This window comes from Peromyscus maniculatus, chromosome 1 (genome assembly GCF_049852395.1).
Source record: "Peromyscus maniculatus bairdii isolate BWxNUB_F1_BW_parent chromosome 1, HU_Pman_BW_mat_3.1, whole genome shotgun sequence".
Taxonomy (NCBI): domain Eukaryota; kingdom Metazoa; phylum Chordata; class Mammalia; order Rodentia; family Cricetidae; genus Peromyscus; species Peromyscus maniculatus.
This window is the reverse complement of record NC_134852.1, coordinates 78581768-78607274: the sequence shown is the minus strand read 5'-3', so window position 1 is coordinate 78607274 and position 25507 is coordinate 78581768. Positions and strand designations below refer to the sequence as shown.

Below are 25507 nucleotides of genomic sequence, written 5' to 3'. Positions count from 1 at the left end.
ACAGAGTTCAGGAAGGAAGGGTGTGCAGGTGATAGAGGATACTTCATGAGGCATTGATATTTGAGCAGGAGAGAAAGTTTGTTTTCTTTTAATTAAACATGTACAAAAGATATTTTGCACAGAGAGATTTTTGAGTAAAAGTCAAAATTGAAAATCAGAGCTATATATAGTCCACATTTTGTCTAAAATGAAAGACTTTTCAGAAATAGATGGTAAGGGTGAAAGAGCTTGAGGCCAGACTGTAGTTCACACAAAGGCCTGGATAGTGAGTGTTGGATTTTGTTCTTGTGGTGAAGAAATTAGAAGTGTGGGACTTCTTTAATATGCTTGTAAAAGACACTAATGCTTGTCCTTTTATATCAGTAGAGATTTATTTCTTAAAGAATTAGTGCTCAGAGTCACTTTTTACACAGCATAGTGCTAGGTTCATTTTTTCTTTTGACAGAAATAGAGAATACGTATAATTGAAGTAGAAGGCACAGGCAAAGGCTACTTAACTTTTTCTCATTCTTCCCTCTACTCTACTGTCTTCTTGATCTCTTTCTTCAGATTACCTTAATATGCAGGGTTTTTCTTTAATTTTTTTCTTTTAAAGTTTTTCAGAGTTGAATGGCTTTCATGATATGGTTGTGGATCATGTATATTCTTTGTTGGTTACTCAAACTTTTGAAAGTTTTAAATGAAATCACATCGTTTGTACTCTTGTGGGGCTATCTAATCATTTGGATGCCATCTACCAAAGTATTGGGCCACATTCATAGCTCTTCTGGTATGCATTGAAGCCACAGGTTGGACACTTCTGCAAATATCTGCCTACCCTTGCCCTCATCAGACTGCTTTCACAGTTTATCCATGTTTATTGTATTTAAGTGATATGTTCCATTTTGTCTAGGTTGCATTTTCTGCATTCACTTTTGATGGATATTTTGGTTGTTTCAAGTTTGAAGCTAAATTATGAATAAAACCTGAACATTTGAATGAATACAATTCTTTATACAGACAGACATTTTCATTTTCATGGGAAAATACAAACGAGTAGGATTCCTGGTCACACAACAGGTTTCCAGTGTAATTGTGTAGTTTTATTTTCTCAACCAGCAATGAGTGAAAGTTTTAGTTTCCCCATTATTTGTGTTGTATTGTCTGCCTTTAAAACTGAGCCACTTTAATTAGTATATCCGTGTATCATGCTATAACTTTAAACTGCATATCCTTAGTGACTAATAATATTTAACATTTTTCATTTACTTACTGGCTATCCACATTTTTGGTAAAATGAATCTTTTAACTATTTTAATTTGGTTTCTTTGTATTTTTATATAAGAAATCTTTATATTTTCATGATAGGTTGGGCTTGGCACACACCTGTAATCCCCATGCTCTGGATGCTGAGGTAGATGGATTGCCAATTCAAGGCCAGCTTGGGCCACATAGTGAGATCCTGTCTCATAACAAACAACAAATTTAATCAGGAAACTAGAACAGTTCCTGATAAGCCTTTTTAAATTGTGTCCATTGTATTATGGATATATATATATATATATATATATTTTAAATCTCGGTGATTTCTTTCAAAGAAATTTTATCTTTGTCAAGTGTTTTCATTTAAGGTACCTGGTTTTTGTACACTATGTTGACAAACCTGTGCCTTTTAGCAGAACTAAAAAATTAAGGTTTGTGAAATATATACCCTTTTAATTTTTATTTATCCTTACACACACACACACACACACACACACACACACACACACACACACACACACACACCACACATGGCAGATCAGTGTGCAACTTGCAAGAATTGTTTCTCTCCTTCTACCTTGTTGATTCCCATTTGGACTCAGATTGTCAGGCTTGATGGCAAAGAGCTTTTACCTGTTAAGCCATCTCACTGGCCCCTAGTTAGTAGAATTTTTGTCTTGGGTTTACTATGATTCATTTTGAGTCAATGTTTGTAAATGGCAATTAATGTCATTGTCTATTTGTTTGTTCAAGTATCATTTGTTGCTGAGACTTTTCTTTCTATGGTACCTCTGTTGAAGATTAGATGAGAGAGGGAAAGAAAGAGGTGGGGGGAAGGAGGGAGGGAGGGAGAAGGTGGAGTGTTCTGTATTCACTATTTTCAACTGATTTGTGTGTGTAGGTGTTTAATTACAAGAACACACTATATTACATTGTCTTAAAATCAGGTAGAATAAGTCCTCATATCTTTGATTATTCATAAGATTGTTTTAGTGGTTGTATTATTTTAAACTTTGACCCAGTAACTGGCAAAAGCAACAGAGGGGAGGAAGGATTTGTTTTGGCTCCTGGCTTGTGGTCCAGTGGTATGGAAGGTGTTGTGGTCAGAGTGACTCTTAGCTGTGGTGCTAAGAGTATGGGGCTGCTTGCTCACTTCTGGGGAGATGAGGAAGGAGAGATGGACAGGAAGTTTGGCTATGAGACTCACAACCCAACCCTAAAATATCCACTTCCTCCAATTAGGCCTTGCTTTTCAAATGTTCCAGAACCTCCTAAAACAGCACCAACAACTGGGGGCCAACTGTTCAAACACATGCCTCTGTGGGTGACATTCTGTATCCAAAGAGTATACCATAGCATTTGTATTATCAGTTTTGAATTGCCATGTCAGTTGTTTGCATTTTTTGTTTCTGAGCCAAGGTCTCCTGTGGGAGACCTGCTCCCACTACCCCCACCCCCAGGGTACTCTTGAGGAGGGTGAAAAATATTTAGATAGAAGGATAGAGGGGAGAGAAACAGAAACACAGGATAGCCTTGGGAGGGCGTGGATCAATATCCACCAGCCCCTTCTGTCTCTTCTAAAGGGCTTTTTATAGGAATGCCAAGGGGAGGAATAAAAGACCTCCCCCTAGCTCAGCCAAGTGTAGACTCTTCCTAGGGTTCACCTAGTAATCATGCACATGGTCAAGCAATCCTCTAATGCAGCCTTGCTAGGTAAAGCAAGGTTAGATCTCACTAGGAAACCTTTGTGGGCCTCCACAATTCCTCCTAGATATAATAAAGGGTCTCCCAGGTTCCTCAGATAGACTGTGCCTATCTTTGGTTATCCCTGATTGATCTTCCTTAACCATCATGGAGATATACTTTCCATCAAGCATACTCTGGCTTGGAAGGTTGGAAGCTGTCAAGAAGAAAGTTGCCAGTCTTTGGCTACCAGCCTCTGGCAGGAGGGGGTACAGAGCTTAACTCAGCTCTGGCCCAGATCCCTAAGAGCTTGCAAACATCCACAGCATTATCCATAGCTGCCACACCTCCCAGTAAAGGAGTAGAGGATAATAAAGGTAGAATATCCTTTTTGGAGTGAGTCTAAGGTGATTATAGCAGTCTCAGCAGCGCCAATCCCTTTTACTGGATCAAAACTCTCTCCTATCAGATGTTCAATACAGTTTTCAAGAGACTATTCTGATTCTCAGGAGAAAGCAATCATTTCAAATCACTTCAAAGTATCCACTCAAGTTAAAAAAAAAGAACCCATGCTAATTATAAAAACTTTTACAAACTAACTTGATTGTGGGAGGCTTACCCCTTTGTAGGAGACCTACTCCTTTCTAAACAGAAATAGAGGAAGAGTGGAAACTTTTAGGAATAAGACAGAAAAGCTCCCCTACTTATGACACTGCTTAAATTTTCCGGGGGCCACTGAGGTCATAAAATTATATTTTAAGCTATCATAAAAAGTATTCAAATATTTCTGAAGGAAAGAGTAATAAAAACTTCAAGATGCTTCTAATGTGATTGATTTTGTTTATCCTTTAAAAATTGTTATCTAATTTGTCAGGACCTGACATATATATTGATGTAGTAATAAAAACGATTTATACTTACATTCAACATTTACACTTTTTACAAACTTATATTCAAAAGGAAACTTAGCAAACATCTAGAAGAGATTTCTTAACTGAACTGTTACATTTTCTTTTAACAAGACAGAAAGTACACAAATCTTTTTAAAGTTTGGAGTTTATAGTCAGCTTTGATATTATTCTGAAATTTTCTTGAGAGTTTGAAGTCAGAGCCTAATTTATCAGTGGCTCTAAGCTTGACTAAGGGAAAAATTCTCTCTTCTAATTTTTAAAGCTGCTTTTTAAGATTTATTATGAGTGTTTCAAAGTGGCTTGTTGACAAATGGTATTAGCATTTTAATTGCCTTCTGACAGCCAAGCTATTTGCCTGTTTCTAGTTCTTAGTAGGTAAGGCTAAACTTTGTAAAATCTTTTTGGGTGAAAAAACCTCCTGCAATTTGCACTTAAAAAAAATGAACACTGAAACAAACAAACAAACAAACAAACAAACAAACAAACAAACAGTTTTTGGGCAGTGTAGTACTGGTATCTCTGTTATGGACTTCATTTCCCAAACTGCCTTTCTCTATATTGTCAGGTTGTTACAGACTACATTTCCCAAGTTGCCTTTCTCTATTATCATCCCGCTCTTATGAATGAACTGCATTTCCCATACTGCGTTTTTTGGGTCCAGGAGAAAACATCCGTTCATATAGTATGTATTCCTGCTGAAGCCAAAATCAAGCTTCTGCTTTTATCATGGAAGATTTTTTTCTTCCCTAGCTTGCATTAGGATGCCTGCATTACCATTTAACGGGTGTACCTCTCTAATCAGATTTTTCACCCGATACTGTGCCCAGAGTCCCGCTTGTCCTTGTGCCCTCAGACAGGCATTTGTTGCCAGAAGTGAAAACCCTTGGGTGCTTTACCTCCCTACCTCACTAGGTCAGTGAAAAGGAATGAGAATACTTGAAAAAAAAGAGTTTTTTTTTTTTTTTTTTAAAGATTTTCCCCCCATAGAAAAAAGAAAAGAGCCCCCCCCCATAGCCCCAACTTGGGGTTTGCAGTCGAGTGGTCGACTCTTGCCGTTCCTGCTGGCCTTGTTTGTACAGTCAAATTTGTCTCAGCTCTTCTCGTGCTGTCATTACTGCTAGAACGCAGACCTTGCCTCCCTCATTGGAGGGAGGATTGCAAAGCCTCCACTGCTGCCTTCACGCCAGCAGCTTCTCCTCAGCTGCTGTCCCACCCTGATGGGGAGGTTGTCTCTGTTCGGCTCTCCGCCTGCGCTTTCCTGGTTGTCTCTTGTTAGGCTCTAGCCACAGGGGATTCTGGCTAGGGCCTAAAGCATCTGCTGATTTTCTCATACCAGCTTGAAGGCGAGATGGGACTAGCAGAGAGGATTTACTCTGTTTCAAGAGGTTTTTTGCTTTTTCAAGAGCAATTACAGGTAATTTTCCCATACTGATAGATGTTATTTCTAGGTGAGAAAGAAATCTGAGCAGGAAAGACCTGAAAAGCTTCCAGTTTTTTAGGGAGAGATTACTAAGTTTTTCCCAAGAAAGTTTTCAATTTTTGAGAAAAAAGATTATTAAGTTTTTCCCAAGACTTCTGTTCCTTAAACTTTGGCTTCATGGCCAAGAGGAAACTAATTCTGATGGTATGATGTTTTCGTACAGTAACAATGTCAGAGTAGTGAAGAGTTTTATTTCACTTGCATCTGCCTCAGGGAAAATTCTTTCCTCTGCTGCACAGGACTTAGATTTAAGCTGTCTACAGGCCCAAAACTTCCACAGTAGTTTTTTTCTGCCCGTTTTTCTCACTTTGATTCTTCGCAGGAGTTTGCATTCATAGTCCCATAGTTGGAAAATCAAGGACATAGTTCCTCTGTCTTGTTGCTTATCTTATCCCAGGTTTTTTTCTTACGCTATATTCCTGTATTCTGCCGTAAGTCTTTTCCTTCTTACCCTAAGTTTTTTCTACACTATATTCCTACATTATACCTTATATTTTTTTCCTAATTTTTTTTTAGATAGAAATTAAGAGAAGAAAAAAAAAAAAAAAGAAACCTAGATGGAGAGAGATATTGACCATAGCCTCACTTTTCACTTGGGTATCTTTCAGCCACTTTGCTTTTACTCCTGAAAATAGAATACCCCCACCTTAATTTTACAACATAATTGGTCATGCCCAAACTTCCTGTGGGACCTCAACCCTTTTTTCTCCAAGTCTCTGGTCCCATTCCTAGCTCCATCTGTGGGAGACCTGCTCCCACTTGTGTCCCTCAGGGTACTCTTCAGGAGGGTTAAGTGAGAAATATTTAGATAGAAGGATAGAGAGGAGAGAAAAAGAAACACAGGATAGCCTTGGGAGGGTGTGGATCAATATCCACCCGCCCCTTCTGTCTCTTCCAAAGGACTTTTTATAGGAATACCAAGGGGAGGAGTAAAAGACCTCCCCCTATTTCAGCCAAATGTAGACTCTTCCAAGGGTTCACCTAGTAACCATGCACATGGTTAAGCAATCCTCTAATGCTGCCCTGCTGGGTAAAGCAAGGTTAGATCTCATTAGGAAACCTTTGTGGGCCTCCACAGTCTCCTTGTCACCTTTGAACTCACAGAAATTCTGCTGCTGCCTCCCAATTGTTGTGATTAAAAGTGTGTACTGCCATGCTTGGCACGATGTCAATGGTTGGTGTCATCCCCTCCCCAACACACACACACACACACACACACACACACACACACACACACACACACACACACACGGTTTCTTTGTGTAGCCTTGCCTATCCTGGAACTCACTCTGTAGACCAGGCTGGCTTCAAACTCATGGAGATCAACCTGCCTTTGCCTCCCGAGATTAAAGGTGTGTGTCACCACTTCCTTTCTGTATCAGCTTTTACAAGGATGTTTGCTGGAATTTTGATTGAGTCTGTAGGTAATTTAGGGAGACTCTGTGTTATAACGGTATTGAATATTGAAGTGAATGAGCATGGTGTCTCCATTTATTTTCGATCTTCCTTAGTTTCTTTTAGTGTTTCTTAGTATTCACTGTGTTAGTCTTGCACATGTGTTATTAAATTTGACTGCATGTATTATACTTTTGAGGCCAAAATAAATGACATTTTAAAATTTAAAATTTTGGGCCTGGAAAGATGGCTCAGAGGTAAGAGCACATACTGTTTTTGCAGGTGATCTAAGTTGGATTCTTAGCCCCCATACTCTGGCTCACAACCACCTGTAATTCCAGCTCCAATAGCCTCTGGCCTCCACTGGCACCTTTGCTTACATGCATGTACCTATAGATAGACACATACATACTATAAAAATAAATCTTAAACAATTTTTGAATTTTGTATTTGCCATTTAGTATATAAAAATGCAATTAGTTTTGAGTTTGTGTCCTACTCTTGCAAGACTCACTTTTTAGTTTTAGTCACTTTATTATAATCTTTTAGCATTTTCTGTATATGTTGTCATGTTAAGTGTGCGAAGAAGCTGTTTTACAGTCTGGGTGTGTTTTTCTTGCACAGTTGCAGTGGTTAGGACCTGCCCCTCCCCAAATGGTGACTAGAAATGATGAGAGCGGGCATCACTGTTTTGTTGCTAATCTTAAAGAGGGAAGTCTGTTTCTGCCTTTAAGGATGGTGTAGTTGTAGGTTTTCTATAGGTGCCCTTTCTGGAATGAAGAAGTTACCCTTCATCCCTAGTTTGCCGAGATTCCCATTCTTCTCTTTATGAGTGGGTGTTTTATTATAAATAGATAGCTTTCAGTACATTCATTGAAATTTAGTGGATGGATTTTTTTTTCCTAGATGTTAACATAGTGAAGTACATTTCTTGACTGCTGAATCAATCTTGTGTCCTTGAGACAAACCTCACTTGTATTATGTTCCTTTTTTTATATGTTGATGGATTTGACCTGATAATTTTTAAAAGTACCTTTGCATATGTACTCGTCAGTAATATTAGTATATAGCTTCTTTTTTCTTCTCTTTGCTTCATTTTTATGTGAGGGTATTTATGCTGATCTTCAACATATTGAAGAGTCGTTTCCTGTTTCTTTCCTAAGAGAGATTTTATAAGACTAACATTAAATATTTAGATGTTTAAAGAATTCACTAATTAAAAAAAAAAAGAATTCACTAATGAATTTACTGGTTCTGTTTGGATCTGGAATTTTTTTTCTGTGGTAAAATCCTTTTGATTATGATCTCAATTTTTATTAGACCTGAAGTTATTAATATAGTTTGTTTGGTGTCTCTCTGCTGTGATAATCTATATATTTCTTTTTTTTTTTTTAAGATTTATTTATTTATTATATATACAGTGTTCTGTCTGCACACACCCCTGCAGGCCAGAAGAGGGCACCAGATCTCCCTACAGATGGTTGTGAGCCACCATGTGGTTGCTGGGAATTGAACTCCTCAGGACCTTTGGAAGAACAAGCAGTGCTCTTAACCTCTGAGCCATCTCTCTAGCCCAATAATCTATATATTTCAAAGAATCTTCTCTACTTCTTTTAAGTTGTCAAATTTATTGATACCAAATTGTTCTTAATATACTTTTCATGTTTGAAAGATTTGTAGCAATTGCTTTTTCAAAAAAAAATTTGATATATAGTAGTTTGTGTTTTTATTCTTATTAACTAGTCTAGATAGTAGTTTTCGAAGAACCAGTCACCTTCGTGTTACTGACTTTGACGTATATTTGTCCTCATGTACTCAGCAGTTTCAGCTTATCATTTCTTTAGTTCTGCTTTAAGTTTAATATATTGTTTTTCTTAGCTTATGGTGAGAATTTAGAATACTAATGGCAAACCTTTGTTCTTTTCTAACATTAGCACTCAGGAGTTGTAAATTTCCAAGTATCTTTAGTTTCCTTTATAATCTGATAGTTTAGTTATCTCTTAGTTCAGTATACTTTTTCCTTATGATTCTTTGACTTGTATACTTACAAGTATTTGGAAAATTCCCAGTGACTTTGTTATTAATCTTTAATTTGTTTGTAGTCAGAAAACATTTTTTGTATTATTTCAGTCTTTATAAATTTATAGTCCTGTATATGTTTGTGTTGAATATACCAAGAGACATATGTACTTGAATACATTTTTTTTTAACATGGTTGTTTGTAGTGTTCAGTTAATCCAAGTTGGTTTATAACATTATTCATAGGTTAGATGTCTTTACTGAATTTTCTATCTACTAATGTACTATTGTTAAGGTATTTTGAATCTTGAAGTATAATTGATTTATCTACTTGTTTGATTCTGTAATGCTTGCTTCGTGTATGTTGGAATTATTATTGGCTTCATAAACATTTATAATTATTTTGTATTTTTAAAAAGCTGGCACAAAGTATTATGAAATGTTCTTTTATTTCTGGTAATAGTCCATATCCTGAAATCTCCTTCTCCAGTGGAAACCGGGTGGGTGACTTAATTAAATTCATTTCTGATACTTTATCTCCCACGTTGCAGGCTCAGTCCTATTTAAGCCCCATTTTAGATGTTTGCTCCCAGTTCCAAGTTGTGTTTTTTTATTTCTGAACAACTGGTATAAACCATTGGTTACCAAAGCATCCTTACAAGTTTCATTGATTTGCTGGAGCAGCCCACCAAATTAAGGGGGTATTTTCTTTTTGTTTACCTGTTATACATGTGAATATTTTTTTTTACCTGAAAAGCTTTGGATCAAGTATTTCAGATTTTAGATTTTTAATGATATAATACTTGTATGAATGTAAGGCAATATCTTATGGGCCATTCTGTACATAGAAGTCAGTTATGTTTGATACATAATCTTACGTACATAGTGGGAGGGTAATTTTATACAATTTTGAGTATATCAGTGTTCTTACTTCAACCTGTTATATGAAGACTAGGTATGGAATTTTCTGCTTCTGGAGTCATGTCAGTGCTCAAGATTTTCTGATTTTGAATATTTGAATTGGGTGCTAGTCTGTGATGGGTGTTATGAAGAATATTGCAGGGGATACAGATGAACTGCCAGAGAAAGGAGTTATGCAGAGAGCAAGGTATGTGGATAGGCATGGGAGCTCTCTGGACATGCTGTCCTCCAGACCCCCATGTATCCAGCAGCATGTCCTTTGGGTTTTTAGAGGGTTTCATTACTTAGGTATGATTTATTACATCTTTGGTGATATTTTGTCATGATTTGGTCTTGTTTGGGGGAACAGTCACATCTGGGAGCTAAGAACTCCCCCCAGTTGCCAGCCATCTCATTATCATAAAAAAATCATTATCATCACTCTAGCTTAGTGGTTCTCAACCTTCCTAATGCTGTGACACTTTAATACAGTTCCTCATGTTGTGGTGACCCCTAACCATAACATTATTTTTGTTTCTACTTCATAACTGTAATTTTGCTATTGTTATGAGTCACAATGTCAATATCTGATATGCAGGATATCTGATATGCGATCCCCGTGAAAGGGTCATTTGACCCGACCCCCCCTCCCCAAAGGTGTTGCAGCCACAGGTTGAGAACCACAGCTCTAGAGATTCCAAGACGTGAAACACTGGGCTAAGTGTCAGGAACAAAGAACAGAGATCATATTTATTTCTTAGTATATCACAGCGTCACTCTTAGTCATGTTATTAGCCTATATTGTCTTAGCCAATTGTAGAGCTTAACCGTTTTCACCTGTTTACTCAGCTAAGGTGTTAACTGTGCGACATGCCGGTTCACACGGCAGTCAGAATTGTCCCTGGATGTCCACCCGGCTTCACCACTCTTCTAGTTGTGTAACTTTAGAAATTGCTTCTTTATTATGTCATTTCCTCTTGAGGATAAAGATAGGACACTGATGACTTTTTTGGCCTTTTATCAGTTAATATATGCCAAGTCAATAGAGTACTCTTTCATTGTAACACTTACTGTGTTGCAGTGTTGTGTTAGGCCTTCCCTGAACGTCTTCTCTGTAATTTCAGTTCTTTCCCTCGGACAGTTCTTCCTTTCCTGCTATCTTTATTAATAGTTTTCCGTTAACCTACCGCATTTATTCATTATCTGTCTTGTGTTAAGTTCTTTCTTACTAGGACTTAAATCCTTTGAGGTGAGAAATAAAGGTAGGGAGATATTCTTAGAACTTAGAAAATGTGTGGAGTATATTAGAATCTCAATAAGTATATTCTGAATGTTTTGAATTATGTGCTAGATGTTGACTAGCTGCTGAAGATATAAAAATGAGCAGTGTACATAGATCTTTTAAAATGCCTATTAGTAGCCAGGCGGTGGTGGCAGCACACGCCTTTAATCCCAGCACTCCAGAGGCAGAGGCAGGTGGATCTTTGTGAATTCGAGGCCAGCCTGGTCTACAAAAGTGAGTTCCAGGACAACCAGGAGACTGTTACAGAGAACTTCCCTCTCCCCCAAAAAATTGAAAATAAATGCATATCAGCATAATAGAAGAGGTTTATACTCGTAAAACTGTAATAATTTTATTTGTTTGAAGTGGTGATAATTGTGACGGTTTCCTGAGGATGGCCTTGATGATGGTGTGATTTAACTGAACATTTATTTGATCCCTATAGAAGACAGAGGGGATGGTCATTTCTTTCCTGTGAGAGGTAAAAGTGTAAAGTTACTGGGGTTGACAGTTTAGGCAGTGTGAGTAGTCCCAGTTAGGGGCAATTTAGATAAATGGGCAGTAGAGGAAATAGGGCCAGCAGCTCCAGAGGTGCGGGCTGTCTTAGTTTCAGCTAGGTGAGGCAGTGAGTTTGGGGGTCGGTTAGATATTTGATAACGTCTACAGCACTAAGTTAATGTCTGAAGTTAGACCGTTAGGAAAGAAATATGAAAACTTGATTCTTAATACCGCCTTTTGAAAAGTATTTGAGATGATCAAAACATGGTAACAGTTTATAAAATTGAGCAAATTTTTGTAGAAGTATATTTACCGTGATCTATTAAATTTCCATTTAATCAGTTATTTACCTTGAAAGAAGCTGGTAAACCTTTATCTCCACTATGACACACAAAGCAAATACTAATTTTTTTCTGTATAGATTAAAAGCCCAAAGTTTCATTTTAAAACAAGCTTCTTAATACCTTTGCCAAGAAAAAGAGGCTTCTTTGTGTATCTTTTAATGGCTGAAGTGTTTAATATTTAATTTGCTAATGTAAAAAGAGTATTTGGCAGTTTGTGTTGATTCCTTTAAAGGATGTGTGCTTTTCAAAATAGAAACAAAAATAATGACCTCACAACAATTAAAACTGCCAGCTTAGATTCTTAACACCTGATTTCTGCAGAGACATATTCCGTTTTCATTAGATAAAGTAGATTTGCTTGGGGGTTAGTTGAATTACCTAAGCATGCATTTCTGTATCATTGTATTAACACAACTGTATGACTTAACCATTTTTCCCTTTTTACTCAAATGGCCTGCTAATGTCTCCAGGCAAGAATGTCAGGACCAGGATGTTCTTTATGCGTGTGATACATTGGGTAGTTTTCTTAATTGAGCTGAATTGTTGAAAGTGATGTTTTCTGTTCACTTTTTTCCCTTGTATATTCATTACCTTATTTTTTTCTTATTTAATAGAAGGTAGCTGGTGAAAGTATAGGTATACATCTTGTATTGGAGCACAGACACATATTAGGATGATGCAAATCATTGCCTCTAGTGTGTTTTCCTTTTAAACACAATACAACATTTGAACTCTTCTAAACTAGTTTGTTTTTTTGTTGCAGTTAATGAATTCAATAGGCTGTATACACAGTGCAGTTAATATAAGGATGCCATATGATATAGAGAATAGGAAAATAGGTTGTAGGAGTTCAGTTTTGAATCACATACTGCAAGTATTACTGAGCATTTAGGCAATATTTCCTGAAAAAAAAAAAAGGGTGTGATGTGACACACACTTTATTGGCTGGCATTTTATTAGCTAAGTAAAACAAATGCCTTTTGCCAACTGAACTTTGCATCATTTAGCAAGTATTTTTGAAGTTATCTACCAAGAATGGTATTGAGTATTAGAATTTTGTAATAATAAAACGTGTTTAATTTTCTAAGAGTCAAGAATAATAACCCAGCTCCTTATTTTTTCCTTTATTCTTTCTTAAGGAATTTCATCTTGTGGAAAAGGAACAAAGAAGAATTTTCTACAAGGATCAAATGTAAGAGTACTTGATGTCTAGTAAGATATTTTTCCTTTTACCATATTATGAAATGTAACCATAGTGAAGCGTTTTACTAAAAATCAAGCTATTTTTGTGACCTTGGATGGCAGTAATTTTAGAGTTTATCTTGGGAGATTAGTTTAGATTTATTGAGGAAATTTGTAAGGTCTCATTGGAATGTGTAATATTGAACATATTGTCAAGTTTTCTTATGTTTTATCTGGCCTTCATAAGATAACCTTGAACTTTTCATCTCATGTATTCCATGTAAAATGTTAATTAATATATTAATTTTCACTTGACAATACCAGTCTTAAGTAGAACATCCTGGTTTCCTGTGATAATAAATAGGAAAAGGAAAAAAAATAGGATTAGAGGACATGAATTAAATGATCTAAGGAAAGATTTTCAAGTAAAAAGTCAAAGGAAGTCTATTTGTGCCTCAGAAGAAGTGAAGGTCAGAGAGAAAAAGAGAACACTTTTAGGGGCAGTTTAGAAGATTGAGTGTTTTGTGTGGCTTTAAGTTATCTTCATGAGCTAATGTTTACAAAGGTATGGATTTAGTTATTTTGATGGCATTGGTCTAGTCTAGTGCTTAGAATAAGCTAGTAAGATGTGTGTTCCTTAGATATTTTCATGAGTAAAACCTCATCTGAATTTCACTTTTTATTTATGATAGAAGAAGCATAAATTATATTAATACTAGATAGTTTAAAATTAAGTAAATTTGAAACATTTAATAGGGATTGAACCTGATAGTCACATTAGTAAAATCTTGGGGAAAGTTTGTTCATTGTTGTTAATTTTTTTGCTCTTTTTTTTCCTTGTCATTTCAAGGACACTTTTGCTGCTGGACATAGTGGCATACCTTAATTCTACCAGTAGAGAAACAGGGGCAAAAGAATCAGGAGATCCCTACCAGTATTGTCTACATAATGAGACCCTGTCTTTTTTTTTTTTTTTGGTTTTTCGAGACAGGGTTTCTCTTGTGTAGCTTTGCGCCTTTCCTGGAACTCACTTGGTAGCCCAGGCTGGCCTCGAACTCACAGAGATCCGCCTGCCTTTGCCTCCCGAGTGCTGGGATTAAAGGCGTGCGCCACCACCGCCCGGCCTAAAATTCTTTTTTTTTTTTTTTTTTTTTTTGGTTTTTCGAGACAGGGTTTCTCTGCGTAGCTTTGCGCCTTTTCCTGGAACTCACTTGGTAGCCCAGGCTGGCCTCGAACTCACAGAGATCCGCCTGGCTCTGCCTCCCGAGTGCTGGGATTAAAGGCGTGCGCCACCACTGCCCCGAGACCCTGTCTTAAAGAGAATAGTTTTGCTGTTTAACAAAGGCTTTTTTTTAGTAATCAAATGGCAGAAAGAATTGGTTTTTATGTTATAGGCATATCAGTTTCTTATGACTATATATTAATATTTATAGCCTTATAACTTGACTGTAGAAGAGCCCATTCAATGGTAGCTGGTGATCTAAGAAATTAGAAAGGAAATGCTTACTATTCCAACTGAAGCAAAGTGTCCTTCAGTCTAAAAGTTTCTTACATGCAGTGGGGGTGATAATAATAAAATCCAATTCTCATTTGAATATAAACCCTGGGTAGTTGTAAACCTTTGAATTTAAATTTTCTCATGTATTTAACATTAAGTAGAATTTAATTTTTGCAAAACAATTTTTCTAGAAATTACTATGCTGTCCTGAAAAGTATTTGGGTTGGCCCTAAGTATCTGCATTAACAAGTGAAAAAGTATTTTAAGAGCAAGTTGGTGGTAAGGATGAGAATTTTCCTTTCTGAAACTTGCCATATGTGTATTCTGTGTCTCCTTTATGTTCCACATGAAGACTTGCTCTTTGATAGGCATAACTTGGGAATGAAAAGCTATGTGTAAATGGGCTTTAGTTTAATTAAGGGCAATTAACATAGTCTATTTTCTAATAATTTGAGTAACATTTTGCCTATTTGTAAGTACTTAAAGTTCCCTATGGTTAGGCTCAGTTCTTGTACTTTCCTGTAGAGTTTTGAGTATATTCTTGTACTGTTTTATAGAATGAAGTAGTAAAAGAAATGAAGTGAGTCACTAGCAATCATTGACAGTTCATTGGTGTTTCTAAAAATTGTTTTGTAGACTAATTCTGATAAACAATTTAAAGTCATGTCTTTTTAGTCATGATTAATAATTTATGGGTTTTAAATATGTTGTGTTTTAAGGAAGCATATGTAAAATCTTTGAGCGCACTATAGAGTTAGCAGGAGTGATTATTGACATAAGTGTCCAATTATCTAGCAAATTCAGGATGCTTCATTAGCCAATACTTATGACCAGCACATCTTTAGGGGTGGGGGCACTGGATTATCTGTTATTTGAAAATGATGTGTTATTTCTCTAACAGATGTAGATTCTATTACTTAATGTCTCACCTTTAAGCTTCTGTGACTTTTCAGCATTTATCTCTAAATGTCTCTAACTATAAAACGTAGAAATGAAACATATGATGGCATATAACCTGTTATTAGAGATTTACAAATTAAAATATAAAGATGATATATTTTAATCAATTAAAGTGTTTTTAATTTCTCACCTAACCAAATCTTTTTTTTTTTTTGTATTTTGATACATTGAATTTTTAACCTAAAATTTAAGAAATAAATACCTTATGAAAAGTGGTATTTTGACAGTTTAATTTTAGGCAGGACCAATACAGAACACTTCCCTTGTTCTAACCCCCCTCCCCCCCACAGGGTTTCTCTGTGTAGCTTCTCTAACATATAGCTAGTTTGGAGATATCATAGCTAGGTCACAGACTCTGCAGGTTCTTCTGGCTATGGATGGATACTGCCCTCTGGGGTTCAAGGCTCAGAGTAGAGGATAAGTTAGAGTTTGGTCCTCCTTAGTCTCACTTTCATGTGCATGATGTGTCTAGCACTGGTTCATAGTGGCCTTAGGTCATCATGATTTGTTTTACAGACCAGAATATTTGCCATGAGAACCCTGTACTCTAACCACTAATGAAAATAGCATCCCCCTTTCAGTGTTTTCTTTCTTTCTTTTTTCTACGTTTTCTGTAAATATTTTATTGATCTTATTTCTTGAATCTGTAGTATTTTATTTGAAAAATTAAGTTATAAAATTAAATGTGTTTGTAGGATGTGCCCTCTTTTGTGTGTGTATGAAAATGACAGAAGCATTACTTTTCAAGCATATAGGAGTTGTATTCAAAATACAGCATTGTGCTTTCCTTGTGTCATGAAGTGCTGGTTAGAAGTGTCACTGTATTCATACAACAGATTCCATTCTCAGTGTGTAATCATTCTCAATGTAATTTACAATAGAATGGAATATTCACTTTCAGTAAACAGGAGCTTACCATAGTCTTAGTTTAGAACATGAATTTCTGCTTGGATTTAATGGTCAATATTAGTAAAAATATCCTTTTATTGAGTGAAATTGGAAAATAGTTCTTCAAGAACAAAGAACCATTGGTTGTGTTATATATTATAGTAGGATGAATGTGTCTGAGTATATTTTGTTTATTTTTTGTAAGAGACTTTAGGACATCTTTTTTTTTTTCTTCTTCTTCCCTTCTTTGTGGTATATGGTTGCATTCTCTTATATAGAAGTTAGGATTAAAATTATTTGGTATTTGTTTCTGAATATCAAAGTAGACCATGTCTCCCTTTTTAGTATGTAGTGCAGATGGTCTCTAATGTGTTAGTCTTTTATTAACTTTACGGATGGTACAAAAGCAGATACAATTACTAAATTACATGAGGTATCTAATACTTCATTATAAAATAGGCTTTGTGTTAGGTGTGGTTTTTCCCAGTTGGAGGCCAATGTCAATGTTCTTGGGGTGTTTTAAGCTAGTCTAGGCTAGACTGTGCTCTGGTCTTCAGCAGGTTGTGTGTCTGTGTGTGTGTTTGTTTGTTTATTTTGTTTTTCAAAACAGGGTTTCTCTGTGTAACAGCCCTGGCTGCCTTGGAGCTTACTCTGTAGACTAGGCTGACTCAAACTCAGAGCTCCATCTGCCTCCGCCTCCTGAGTGCTGGGATTAAAGGTGTGCGCTGCCACTGCCTAGCTCAGGTTAGATATATTGCCTACATTTTTTTACTTAAACTATTTCCAGTTAATGATGGACATATCAGGATTTAGCCCTTTGTAGGTTGAGGAATGTTTGCAGTTAGAGGACCCAATATAATTGTGCATAATTGCAGTATTTTTTTCTAATGCAAATGCTTTGGAATACATTAATAAAAGAAAGAAATGGGACATTAGCTAAGAGTGGTAGCCTATGCCCATAATCTCAGCAGTGAGGCTCAGGAAGGAAGGATGATCATGAGTTTTAGATCAGCCTTGGTTATATAGAAAGCCTGGCACTGCTCAAAACAAAACAGAGTAGAACACCTCTATACTGAAAACTACAAAGCACTATTGTAGTATGTCACTGAAAGAGGTTTAAAACAATCAGATAAATGCGATGACATACTACATTTATGAACTGGTATGCTTAGTGTTAAAATTGTGTCACTTTCAATGCCAACAAATTCAACACAATTCATATAAAAAAAAACCCATCTGGCTTTTCCCCACTGCCATACAAGCTCTCAAAAGTGGTTACTTAAAACATATAAAGAACATTTTCATAGTTTCCATATTAATTGAATGATATTGTAATTTTCAGCATTTATTGATTACTTACTTACAATACTAGGCCAAATATGAATCTACTGGCTAACCATATATATGCGCGCGCGCGCGCGCGCGCGCGCGCACACACACACACACACACACACACACACACACACACACACACACACACGGAGTCTTAGTCTCTGTAAGTCTATGAGTATTATTACTATTCTGAAGATTTGCCAGATTTAAATACAGGTTTCTTAACAGCAGAACCTGTCCTATTAACCACTACCATATGCCTCACATCTTATAATATTTGAAACAAACAAAACTGAGAATGACTGAGAAACTATTCCTAGAATTTTTTGTAAGGGGCTATGTGCTTTAATTTTCTTTCTTATTACATTAACATTCCTATGGCCAGAGAATTATACAGTACCTACTTCATTTTTAACAGTGAAAAAACTGACTGGATGATTAAATGACTTAATAAAGATCATTAATACCTAGTTATCAGTAGAGCTAGGATTTAACATTGGCTCTATTGAGTACAAGGCTAGTACATTTGCTTTTGTACTACTTTAAGGACTTTGGGGCTGGAGAGATGGCTCAGTGGTTAAAGAGCATATACCACTTTTCCAGAGGATCTGGGTTTGATTTCCAGCACCTTCACCATAGCTCACAGCTGTCTGAACTCCTGTTCCAGGAGATCTGCCACCCCTTCTGGCTTCCACAGGTACTGAGTACACATGTGAACAGACATACATGCAGGCAAAACATTCATTCACAATAAATAAGCCCATTAAATAAATAAACCTGAACTCTAACTGGGTGAGGTGGAACATACCTTTAACCCTATGCTCAGGAGGTCTACATAGGAGTTGAAGGCCAGCCAGGGGCTCAGAGTAAGACACTGTCTGAAAAACAGACCAAAAAACTGTCTTGGCTGAACTTTTTTCCTTATGGAACATGATTAGATTTAAAAATTCTTCATGTCATATTATAGTCTTGTTCTTAAAAATGTAATATTTAAAATTATAAAAAATAAACAGCTGATAAAATGGAAGTATAGTTAGGAGTAAATTGGTAGCATTTAAAAAATAAGATTACATCTTGATCTTGCTGAGTTCTTAGGTCTTGAAACATTTCCTCCTTCATTTTAAGACTACACATGAAAACTAAGGGGGATGAGATCACACAGTACAATGTACCTACCTGAGCACTGTTAGTGTCAGGGTTCAAGATTTAGAGCTTAGCAGTGCTTACTTTTGCCTACTAAATACCAGTTATAGTTGGTTAAGCTTAGTTTACCCATCTAGCCTCTTTAGGATCTGGTTTTGGAATAATCCCTTCAGTAAATTCTTTGCAGAGATACTTACTTTTATGTAGAGGGTTTTATTTTTTATTTTTACTTTTTTATTTAAATCACCTATTGTCTTAGAACTTTTCTATTGCTTTGGAGAGACAGCATGACCAAGGCAGCTTATAAAAGAAAGCATTTAATTCACAGAGTGAGCCCGTGCAGGGCTTGCATACTGCAGGAGTAGTTGGGAGAGAGAGGGAAAAAGAGAAAGAGTATGAGAATGAATAAATCACACCCAAGGACATGTTTGAATATACCAGTAAAACCTCGCTGAAATTAGTACTGGATTCTGGTTGGTTGGCCAGATGTGAGAGAACTGTAAAGTAGTTTCTAAGGCACTTAACCAGGATCTCAGAAGCAGTAAGTGGCTACAAGTAAGTGGTCAACAAGGTTGCCATTATACTGCTGTCTCCCAACAGTCCTGAGGTTGGGTTCAGCAGTGTTTACTTGAGTCCTTATTTTAAAATACTCTTACAGTCTTCCTTTTAAAAAAGATTTATTTTTATAGTGTGTGTGTGTGTGTGTGTGTGTGTGTGTGTGTGTGTGAAAATGTAGGTCACTGTGTGTTCTTTTCCACAAAGGCTAGTAGTGGATGACATTGTGAGCTACCAAGCATGGGTACTGGCAACCAAATTTGAGTTCTCGGAAAAATAATAAACACTCAACAGTTGAACCATCTCTTCACCCTCCTTACCCTCCTTTTATAAACACTGCTTTACTGAGTACTTTTAGGTTATCGGAAGTCTGCTTTGTGTAGAACTGCATAGGAAGCTCTCATTAAAAACATTTTTTAGTTGTTGAGATTATAGTATAATTACAGCATTTCTCCCTTCATTTTCCTCTGTCCAAACCCTTCTATATACTCCTTTCAATTCATAGGCTCCTTTTTCATTAATTGTTCACACCCATTCTAGAATACTTAAGTACAGCCGGTTCCATCTGTCTGTTACTTACATGCATATTTTCAGGACTGATCATTTAGTGTTAGATAACCAATTGATGTGCTCTTCCCCTGGAAGTTTTTTTTTTTTCCCAGGCCCCAGTTTTCCTTAGTTGCCTGTAGGGTTGAGACTTCCTGGGCTCCCATCCATTAGTGTAGTCTATTGTCCTTGTTCTGCTCTTGTTTAGGCAGTCATATTGGTGAGACTTTATGGTGGAGTGTCTGATACCCCTAGGAGACACAATCTTACAGCAAACTTCCTGTTCCTCTGGCTCTTACAGTCTCTCTGCATACTCTTCCCAAATGATTCCTGAGCCTTCCGTGCAGGAGTTGTAATGTAAATGTGTCCTTGGGACTGGCCTCCACAACTCCACATTTTGGTTGGTTATGGTTTTCTGTAATGGTCTCAGTCTGTTGCAAAGAGAAGTAGGAAGCTCTCGTTTTAATGACTTACCTATGTGTTCATTATATGGTCTATATTACTTACAAGGAATATCTCTAGCCTTATCTACCTTTTGATATTTTGACTTAAAAGTCTTATCAGTACATAATATATCATTAATACAGCATTTTCATGGTTTAAATTAAAATTACTGGATGAAGTGACAAAGAAAAGAATATGATTTGTTATGAAAAATATAAAAGGGCCTAGCAAACATTGTTGAAATATCTGTTACGTCCTTCTCCTTCTGGAAACAAATGAATAACCAGTGGTACATTTGCTTGTAGGTGTCAGTTTTTTTTTCTTCCTACAAGTGTAATAGAGAGGCTAGTCAATTAAAAAAAAATAAAAGAAATAAATGAGGATTTTTATCATCTCTTTATAATGAGAGCATTGTTAAAGTGGTTCCAAGGATGGCTCAGAGTTTCTCCATCTTTATCAGGTTTTTTGCATGTGTGTTGTTCTACTGTCTGTTCTAAATTTGTTTTTCTATTCACTACCAGCATAATCCTAAGCAATGTGTAGTTGACCTAGAACTCGTTTATGTCCAAGGGGGAGGGAGACAAACAACCAATAATTAATCCTCAACTTCTTTACTTGGGATTTATTCTAAAGATCCTATTTTAAATTCTGATTCTTCTATTTATGTAGTTGCAATTAAAGAAATAGGAATTGTCTTACAAATATCAGCAGTATTTATTTTATAATTATATATGCATTGAACAAAATTCATATTTTAAAAAGCATAGTGACTGTTTCTTCATAACCAGCAATTCATAAAACTATAAAGAATCCTGCTAATATTATGATGCTTATGAGTGGTTAAATGTAGTATGGTTAGTAGAGGTTATAATTTTCAGATTACATATTTTGTTTAGAAAGTACCTTATACATGCTAGAATTTTAAATACTAAAAATACAGAGTACTTTATAAGTGCCTAGCACTTGGTTTGATGCTTACCAATGTGACCAATATGGTACAAAGGACATTGTTATTCTTATACCTAGGCTTGGAGAAGTCAAGGACTTTTCCAAGGTCACACAAAAACAGAGCCAGGATAAAATGAATGCTAGATTTTATTACATTTAAAATAAAGTCCCGGCCGGGCGGTGGTGGCGCACGCCTTTAATCCCAGCACTCGGGAGGCAGAGGCAGGTGGATCTTTGTGAGTTCAAGGCCAGCCTGGTCTACAGAGCGAGATCCAGGAAAGGCGCAAAGCTACACAGAGAAACCCTGTCTCGAAAAATCAAAATAAATAAATAAATAAATAAATAAATAAATAAATAAAAAAGTCCCTATCTCATGACATCTGACCTCTGCTTCCCTTTACACTGTAAGTTTTTCCTACAGATGCCACATGATAAATGTATCCCAGTTCCTTGGTGTTTTATGTTATAAAAGAGGGTGAAAAGAATATTATTAGGATAATTAACAAAAGCATACTTGATGAGGACATGCTTCACATGTTCTTTTAAGATGTCCATGAATTTTAATTGTTAGAGAATAGATACACCATTCAATAGTGCTGCTTAGCTGTGATGCCTGTGAACCACAACAATAATCAGGATGACAAGCTAGTCCTAAAGGTCCAGTAGTAGCACTTATAATCTTGGTGATAACCAGTAGCTGTCTAATTGGACTTAAGGCCTGCTCAACAGGATGGAAATCATGCCTGATATTTTCCACTTAGCCAACCAGACATGGCTAGTGAGGTTCTAGATCTCAGAGGAGAATCTGCTGTTGACACTCTTATGAACCAGTGTAATTCCTAACTGTCATCTGTACCCACAGGTAAGTGTAGCTCTTACTACTCCTCAAGTGTCTTCACAGCTGATTGGAGACCATCACAGAAAGCCACAACCAGTCAAAATGCAGAGAACACTGATTGTGGAATACATAGCCCCAGTTAATACATCTACAACACAGCCCTATGCCTAAGGCTCAGGAAGTGAGTTTACTCTACAGTTCTTGAAACTTTAAAATATATTTGAGATTGTTTTTAAACATAGAGCTAAAGTTACATTGAAAGATGAAATAAATTATTTCAGAGGGCTGGAGAAGTGGCTCAGTGGTTAAGAGGATAGAAGAAGAGCATAGAAGGGAGTGGAAAGATTATTACAGGCCAGAGAACCAGGAAGTTGGCTGTAAGAAAGCTCCACCCATGACATCTTAATAATATGGTTACTTAAACAAGACTTGAACAGTTGATACGACAGCGTAAAAGGGGGAAATTTATGGGGCCCTACCCCACAGGAAATTAAAAACTGCCCAGAGAGTGAGAATTAATCTTCCTGAGAGATGAGCCCATTACGTGGTTATCTAATCCCAGGTAGTCAGCCCTGAAAAATATTCATACAAGCAATACTAAATGGACTCATCAGGTTATATCAATTATTTGCACATATGTATGTAGCAATCATAATTAATAAGAGGCCATGGATTTGAAAGAAATTTGGGGGCACGAGAATGGTTGTATTTATAGTTTTTGAGGTTATAATGTAATTACATCATTTCTTCATTCCTTTCCTCCCTCCCACATACCATTCCTTTTGCTCTAATTCAAATTCATGGTCTCTTTTTCTTTCTTTAATGGTTGTGTATGTGTGTGTGTGTGTGTGTGTGTGTGTGTGTGTGTGTGTGTGTGTACGCATGTTTGAATTCCTAAATATTTAAATACAATCTGTTCAGTCTCTATAATGTTACTTGTATCTATGTTTTCAGGGCTGACCATTTGGTATTGAATAACCAAATGGTGTACTCTTTCCTTGGGAAGACTATTTCTCACATGTAGCATTCCTTAATCGCTATCATTCTTTGCTTAGGGTTGAGGCTTCATGAACTTTCTTCTTCCATGTTATCATGTCTATTGTTGTCCTTGTTCAGCTTAGGTTTAGGTAGCCATGCTGGTGAAACTTCATGGATGTAGCTTCTTGGCTTTTTTAGGAGACACAATCTTATAGCAAACTTCCTGTTCTTCTGGCTCTTACAATCTTTCTGTCCCCTCTTTCACTCAGCAGGACTTTTGCTGCGAAGCTTCCTTGATGAGTGCTGAGGTACACTTATCTGTGGGTATAAAGATAAATATTTAGAATGTAGCTAGAGATCTTGGTGGTTTAGTAAAGTGGTGACTATAGGTTCTCCTTCAAGATGTGTGACTTCATTAGCCTTGGATAGTTGGCTAGGTTTCTAGAACCAGACTTGGTTTTCCTCTTGTTGAGAGAGTCTTAAGTCCAATTAGAGAGCTGTTGGTTACCACCAAGGTATGTGTGCCACTACTTTACTCTTAGGGTTATCATGCCATGTTGGTTGTTGTGGTTCATAGGCATCATAGCTAGGTAAGACTATTGGTTTCTTCCCTTCTTTGGAACCTTGAATGGTGCTTTCAGGTCACATCCAGCATGGGTCCTCTGGATTGTATGTACAAAGTGCATGGTATCTTCAGCATCAGTAACTAACCTTCCACCTCTTAGGGAAGCCCAAGGGCAACAGCAATAACCTATAACCTTTTGGGAGTCTCTTGGACAAATGTGACTAATGAGTCAAAAGAGGGCTTTTCATGCTGGTGTTGGGGTTTTTGTTAGATAGTCTGTGTGGCTCTTGTGTGGGAAGCATCGTCAGTCCAGGTGGGGAAATTTCATTTAGACTATGTGTGAATATTATCTGACTTACATGTATTGTAAGTGTTTTTAGGTAGATAGTAACATTATTCCTTATGACTTTTTCAGATATCTTTACTGTTATTTTACTTTCTTCCTTCTTTCTCTGTTTATTTTTCCCTTTTCTCACCCTCATACCTAAATAGAACCTATGTTTCCTCCATTTACCACTTCAGATCACTTGTACCTGCTATTCCCCTTATTCTAGCCCTCCTCTCCTCCAGTAGTCCATTTTTACTTTTCTGATTTATGCAATTACTCCATACTTACATTTGAAAATTTGAAAATTTGGAGTTATGTGCCTCAGATGAGAGAGAATATGATATTTGTCTTAATGTGTCTGCATTACTTCCCTCAATATGTCTTTTTTTTGTTCTATCCATTTATCTGAAAAGTTCATCATTTCATTTTTCTTTACCACTAAGTAGTATTCAGTAGTGTATATATGTACCACAATTTTATTATGCATTTGTCAGTTGTTTACATTTCCTAGCTGTTGTGTCTAGAACAACAGTGAACGTGGCTGAGCAAGTATCTATGGAGGAGGAATTGAAGTCCTTTGGGGATATGCCAAAGAATTGTATGGATGGGTTATTTGATAGGTTAGTTTTTTGCTTTCTGAGAGTTCGCCACACTGATTTTTAAAGTGGCTTCAATAGTGTACAATCCCACCAACAGTGAATGAAGGTTCCTTAACCCCACACCTCCTCCAGCATTTGTTGTGGTTGTTTTGTTGATCTTTGCTATTTTAACTGGGGTATGATGAAATGTCAAAGTGGGTTTTGATTGATGTTTACTGTAGCAAGCAGTTTTGGGCCTCCAGCCCCCAAATCATGACACAGAGACTTCTTATTAATTTTGAAAGCTCGGCATATAGCCTAGGCTTGTTTCTAACTGGCTCTTATAACTAAAATTAACCCATTTCTATTCATCTACGTGCTGCCATATGACTCATGGCTTTTACCACTCCTTTTGCATGTTTTGTTCCCTCTACGTTCAGCTGGTGACCCCACCTTTTTTCTTCCCTGAGCACCTCTATACTCAAAAGTCCCGCCTAGCCTCTTCCTGTTTAGCTATTGGCCATTTAGCTCTTTATTAAAGCAATCATAGTGACACATCTTCACACAGTGTAAAAAAGGAATATTCCACAGCAGTTACCTAACTGCTAGGGCAATGAACTCTGTTTAGATCCAAGGCCCATTTTTTGAATGTTTTTTTTTTCTTTGACTCTGTTTTTTTGAGTTCTTTATATATTCTGGATGTTAATCCTCTGTCAGATGTATAACTAGCCAAGATTCTATCCCATTCTGAGGCCTTTCTTCTCACTTAGTTTTTTTTTTTTTTTTTTTTTTTTAGCTATCCAGAAGTTTTTTTAGTTTTATGATGTCCCATATGTCAGTTGTTGGGATTAATTCTTGGAAGTTCTATTCAGAAAGTCCTTTGACACACCTGTATACTGTAGGGTACTGCCAGTGTTTTCTTCTAGCAGCTTCCGAGTTTGAGGTTTCATATTTAGGTGTGATCCATTTG

General features: G+C 36.6%; 1 protein-coding gene across 13 annotated transcripts in view; it reads left to right on the top strand.

The window, feature by feature from the left end:
* The window catches only part of Mef2a (myocyte enhancer factor 2A), a 128844-nt gene that overhangs the window by 17340 nt on the left and 85997 nt on the right, over positions 1-25507 (top strand). For 9 of the 13 annotated variants that reach the window (XM_076544672.1, XM_076544628.1, XM_076544643.1 and 6 more), the window contains exon 2: positions 12894-12946. The exons of 3 other annotated variants lie outside the window; for them this stretch is intronic. The gene's annotated coding sequence lies outside the window, so the exon portion shown is untranslated. Of the gene's footprint in view, positions 1-12893; positions 12967-25507 lie in introns of all 13 variants that reach the window. One more of the 13 variants, XM_076544682.1, reaches the window with a different exon arrangement.